Here is a 5,865-nt window from a genome sequence, read left to right as displayed (position 1 = left end):
TTACAAGTGCAAGGTGAACAGTACCTTTCTGTGATTTGATTTTTTTTTTCTTTTTTGTTTTTTTTTTCTTCAGCATTATTTCATTTTTTTTACCGGTCAAACATACTGTTAATCATGTACACGAGTCGACTTCTCCTTTACCACACCCACTTTGATTACTGTAATTAATCCACGTAACAATCCACCGCGTCAAATATCTACACCTTCCCATATTTTGCCTTACAGTCTTCATCTTCTCTCATATGCATACCCATTCCACCGCTTCACCGTTCTCTCTCAGTTTACCATCCACCACCACCGGGGTTAGTTAATCCATTTGATCAGGTGATACGTTCTTTCTAAAACCCTCTTTGTCTCCCACCTTTTAGTCTTCCCACCGCCTCCAACCCCTTTCATCGTCGCGCTGTACCCGTTGTTGCTTTCCTCAATCTCTCCAAAGTTGGGGTTGAAGACGATGGAAAAATTTCCTGTTAAGAAGGAAGATTAGAGAGTTTGGGAGTGATGGTGGCGTTCAGGTTCTTCAATACGCTGATTGACATCAATTACAACAAATTCCCCTCTGTTAACCAAACAAACGAACTCAACTAATGTCACCACATTTCCGAGGTCACAGAAATTTTGGGACGCCAAGATCGCTTCGAGAATCGTTTAATCGATTTATTGTTAACATAAATGCTTCTATCCACTGTTCATCTTGGTCCAGGTGATGACTTCTAAGATTATGCTTCCGTTCTTCATCTATTTCTCTTTTCTTTTGCATATGCTGTAGGTGTAAGGAATGATTCAAAACCATAGAATGCGACTACAAAAAATAAGAAGCCCCAATTTTCAAATCGCTTAGATCAATCTGTCAGATTTGCAGCTCATTGCATTCTAGGTTAATCTCTTGAACTCAATTTTTTGTATTTGCAATATATTACCATAACCATTTTATAAATTTGCGTCCACAACTAGAGCTTATCATCCCCAAATTTTCCCTGTTTATGTGCTCTGAATCTAGAAATTGATCTTAAATTAATTAACTGTTTTTAAAGCAAGCAAATCTCCATAAATTCCTTGATTTGTATGACGGAGAGGCTTTATTAGCTTAAATTATGTGAAACCTCTTTATATATAAATTGAATTATGGGATTTTAGAAGCTACATACTCCGATTCAATGACATATTAGGATGACCTGGTGTATTTAATTGCATACAATATTTAAGAGCTGGAGTGTGTATCTCTGGTGGTAATTGTAGATTTAATCATCCAATTTACAATGGCCAAGTAAACCAAAAGTGTGCAGGTAATCCATGATGTATTTTCCAAATATCAGGCTTTGGTTTTTCTTTTCTTCCAATTTTACCCATTTACCTGATTTTCTGTTGTATTGAGTTTTCATTCAGAGTTACACTCCACATGAATACATTTTTGAATTCATGCATCCATGTTGGTTTTCTGTTTCATAGTATAATCATCAGGTTACTGTCCATAATTTGGAAAATTTTCTTAATTTTTATAATTCTTAACCCTTTTTACTATTCAGATAGCATTTTAAATTTTCGTTTGCAGTACCCAATTAGAAGTTGCTAGGTTGTGCAAGTTGTGAATGTTAATGGGGCTCAAGAAAACAAACGACAAAGTGAATTATATTGGATTTTCATGGAAACTCATCAGGCAAAATACTAGATATCTGCTTAAGGTCAATTATCAGAGAGATCTCTGCACTTCTGGAGCACTCTTACCAATCGGATTGATACCATTCTTGAGGTATGGTTGAATTTTTTAATGGGAGAAGATGATGTTTAGGGTAATTTTTTTACTTGGATTCAACTAATACTCATACTCTCAGTTATTATCTTTTTTTTTTTTTTTTTCTAACTTGTAATCATTATTTTTTACGGTTTTGTTTCTTCTTTTGGTTTCTACTTTTGGACTCGATTACACAAAGTACTCAAACGTTTCTTTCTTCTTCGAACACAGACAAAGTACTCAAGATATTGTTTATTCTAACTTCTTAGTTTTCTTATTATTCTAACTTCTAACTTCTGAGTTTTTTTGAGTTTTCTTTTTGAAATTGTAACATCCAGGTTCCCAGGTATTCTATATTGTTCATTATTTTTGAGTTAGAGAGAAGGACTCGACGAGTTGGCGCCTAGACTCGTCGAGTAGGATCGCGATTTGATGACTGGATTAATGATTGGACTTGATGAGTCGGCTTGGTGACTCGACGAGTCTGCGCTGGCGGCGGAAACCCTAAATTTCGGGGTCTGTGCCCTATTTAAAGGCCTTTATGGCCTTCATTTGCGGCCATTACACCCCTGAGAAACCCTAGAGAGCAGAGAGTACGTTTGTAGTGCAAGAGGATGGCTAATTCATCATTATTTGGTGTGTTTTAGCAAAGGGAAGGGAGGATTTCGAGCTAGGCAGTCTTGTGGGACTCAAATCTTCCATCATTTGGTGCAGAGCTGCTGTGGGAGGTAAGGATTCATGTCCATTTTCATTGAGTAATAGATTTCATGAATCTAGGGCTTTTTCTCTTTTTTTTGGTAAGAGATCTAGTGTATGTGATGTCCCCTTGTGTCAATATCATCAGATCTGGACCTTGAGAGGTCCAGAGAGTCCCTATTCTCCAGCTTTATGCAGTCGTTTATGAGTTTGGGGCTTAGGTTATCATATTAAGGGTTATTTTGGCATATAGAGGTGATAGTGTGATGCATGGGCCTAAAGTTCGAACCTTTACGCGATTATCATGCTTGGGAAGGTCAGATCTATAGATTAGAGAAGCAGATCTGACCTCAGAAGGTCATTTGAGTGTGAGCATGGAAGCAACTCGCCGAGTTCATAAGTGGACTCGACGAGTCGAGTCGGGGTTGCCCCGCGATTCGTGATAGGAGGAACCCGTCGAGTGGAGGGATGACTCGATGAGCCAAGAGAGGCTGGAAGGATTTAGAGGACCCGCATGGACTCGCCGAGTCGCCCATGTGCACTCGACGAGTCGGGTCAAAGTTTGACCGTTGACTTCCGTTGACCTTAGGGTTTTGGTCAAGACTGATTCAAGGGAGTTCAGGGAGGGGTAGAATGGCCTTCTACCCAATCTTTAGAAATGAGACTATGAGAGAATATTGATCGCGAATGTTATTTGAATAATAAGAGGAGGCTAGGTCGGGACGTTGAGCACGAGAGTTTATCCGACTTCATTGAGGTGAGGCTTCTCACTATACTGTACCTGGAAGGGTACCTATGTGTGACCGGAAGGTCTTATATGCTATGAGATGTATGTGCTGTATGCTGTTATGTGATATGTATGTGCTATGAATGTTATGTATGATAAGGACCGGAAGGTCAAGATGATATGGACTGGAAGGTCGGGAGGTTACGGACCGGAAGGTCGATACGGGTAGGACCGGAAGGTCTACCGGGATTTGGGACGGAAGTCCCCTGAGACACTTGGACCGGAAGGTCCCACAGAGTTATAGCCTGGAAAGGCGTATGTGTTGTATGTGGTATTTTGGGGAACTCGCTAAGCATTTATGCTTACAGTTGTTGTGTTATGTGTTTCAGGTACTAGCGAGGATCGCGGTAAGGCGCCGGCATGATCCGTACACACTCGTGGAGTTTGTCTTGAGATTATGGGATATGTTTTGTCATGATAACATTGGATACATTATGTTTTGATAACACCTTATGAATGAAAGTATGTTTTAAAAATGAAAAATTGTTTTGGAAATTTACGTTGTTACAGAAATCATATTTTTTGTTTTCATTTTCAAGGTTCAAATGGTGGTGGTCAAGGGAAAGAAAGGAAATAATGTATTTAAGATTATGGTAAAATGCTATGAAGCTACTTAAGGATTCTACCATCAAATATCAAAAGTACTATCTAAAATGAAAAATGTAAAGGAATCAGACAAACAAAAAACCTATCTTAATCTATTTTTCCATTAGATTAACTTACCTTCGTTTAATATTTCCTTCATTTTGGGTTTTAAATTGTCTGGTTCGATTTTTCATAGTACAATGATACTTGACTTGGTGTTTGTATGCAGGTGTACAGATTTTTGATGCATAACTTATATCCATTTTCTATTTCCCGCTTTTTAAAGGTAATCTTTTAAAGCAATGAAATGGAAGCGAAGGGTAAAATTGCAAAACGGTCTTTATTTTATCTCATTGTGTAGTTGGAGGTTGATATGGTAAATTGCATATTTGTTTCTTGACCATTACAGACCAATTAATTGAGATTTTAATAACTAAAAATAATGAATCTAAATTTAAGATTACTTTTTACCCCTTTTAGTAAATAACTTCTCATTAATTTATAATCACAAGATTAATTATGATCAATGGTCTAGAGTTGTTCCTACATTCTTATTTCCAAAAGTGAAGTTGATATATCATATATAGGCCTGATAATTTTTTTTGTATATCCATTAGACAATGGACGCTTTTCATTGCGATTTTTTGGTGTTATACTCTTACCTATTATTGTCATTTTTGTGATTTAACTCTTTTATATTAACAGTTTGCTACTTTGCTAAGTTATTTATTAAATGAATGTAGTTGAGATTGTTTGGGGTATTGTTGAAGTTTGTTAATTTTCAAAATCACAGTGGCTTCTTCTTTCTTAGATTCCGTCTATTCCAGATTCCATGTTGTCGCACATAGACACATAAGTAAGCTACAAGAGCGGCTCCAAAACTAGGGTTTTTTCACATGCCTCTGATTGGTTCCTTGATTTCTATTAGGTAAATTAATTTGATATTATATTTTGCTGAAACCAAATCCTGGACATTATGAAATCATGTGATTGTGTTACATGAGCTTGACTTATGATGTTGTTGAGCAACAATTGGTGTTTTTTCTATTTCTTATAATACTATTATGGTTATCGTCTTGTAATCAATAACAAATCCAAATTTGAATGCAGATTGGAAATAAAGATGCTATCGACAAATATCATCGTGGGACGTAAGTATTATGATTTGTTGTTGCATGATTGTGCTTGAATCTTCATTGGATTATTGTCTAAGATGTGGTTGAATTTTTGTTGAAGTTTCTGCGATTTTGGCCAGCAAATATGAAGTCAATAGGGGATATTTTGGTAATATGGCTGAACTCAAACAACATGGTCGTAAGGTAAGACAGGTTTTAATAGATTATTAAAGCAAAATATGAGTTGTTTACTTGAATAAACGTGATTTGGTCATCTCATTTGCAGATTGTCATGACAAATAAGGTTATAATTTCAGGAAAGCTTTGAAGTTCTCTCGGCTAGAAGTAAATTACTCAAATGGCAAATGTTTCAAACTACCAATCACTAATTTTGGAACTGACCATAACTCAACAAAGACCAATACCCTAAAACTGACATTCATGTGTCTTTCGTTACGTGCAACTTCACATGTTCTAATGTCATTGCCTTTGTCATTAATTTAGTAAAAGAAATCACAATGTAAAATGCTATTATGATGTTTTTGACTTTTTTTTTTTCATTAATGGATTATGCAATTGATTGATAATATGTATATTTCAATAAATATATCAAGAAAATATCTCGCAAATGGTTTAACTGAAATCCGACCCCCGCAAAGCAGGGAGACTTCCCTAGTTTATAACAAAAATAATTGTTATATCTATTATTATTTACCGGCATCAAATTTGATGTAATATATACTATTTAGTGTTTGTTTAAACGTTAAAGCAACTTTAACACCGAATATATTATATATTATAGAATTTATAGTGGGGTTAGGGATCTCCCGAACAAAATATTCATATTCAAATTAAGTTTTTAGAACGAAATACCTAAAATATAAATCTAAATATTATGAGATAACACTTTGAATACATCTTAATTTCCAATCACCATTAATATATCTTTG

At 35.8% G+C, this 5,865-nt stretch overlaps 1 long non-coding RNA gene across 23 annotated transcripts; it reads left to right on the top strand.

The window, feature by feature from the left end:
* The first annotated feature begins 205 nt into the window (after positions 1–205).
* On the top strand, positions 206–5,502 carry LOC145114842 (uncharacterized). 23 transcript variants are annotated; one of them, XR_013711272.1, is made up of 9 exons: positions 207–877; positions 1,553–2,460; positions 3,545–3,677; positions 3,755–3,808; positions 4,030–4,086; positions 4,628–4,728; positions 4,911–4,951; positions 5,037–5,119; positions 5,202–5,502. It is a non-coding gene; the product is annotated as an uncharacterized LOC145114842 (long non-coding RNA). The 23 variants fall into 23 exon arrangements; XR_013711269.1 differs by having other exon boundaries at positions 4,612–4,728; XR_013711270.1 differs by having other exon boundaries at positions 4,594–4,728.
* The last annotated feature ends 363 nt before the right edge of the window (positions 5,503–5,865 follow it).

Source organism: Lactuca virosa, chromosome 5, assembly GCF_052849685.1.
Source record: "Lactuca virosa cultivar CGN04683 chromosome 5, Lactuca_virosa_CGN04683_v6, whole genome shotgun sequence".
NCBI lineage: Eukaryota > Viridiplantae > Streptophyta > Magnoliopsida > Asterales > Asteraceae > Lactuca > Lactuca virosa.
The sequence above is the reverse complement of the archived record's forward strand: the minus strand, read 5'-3'. Positions and strand labels throughout refer to the sequence as shown.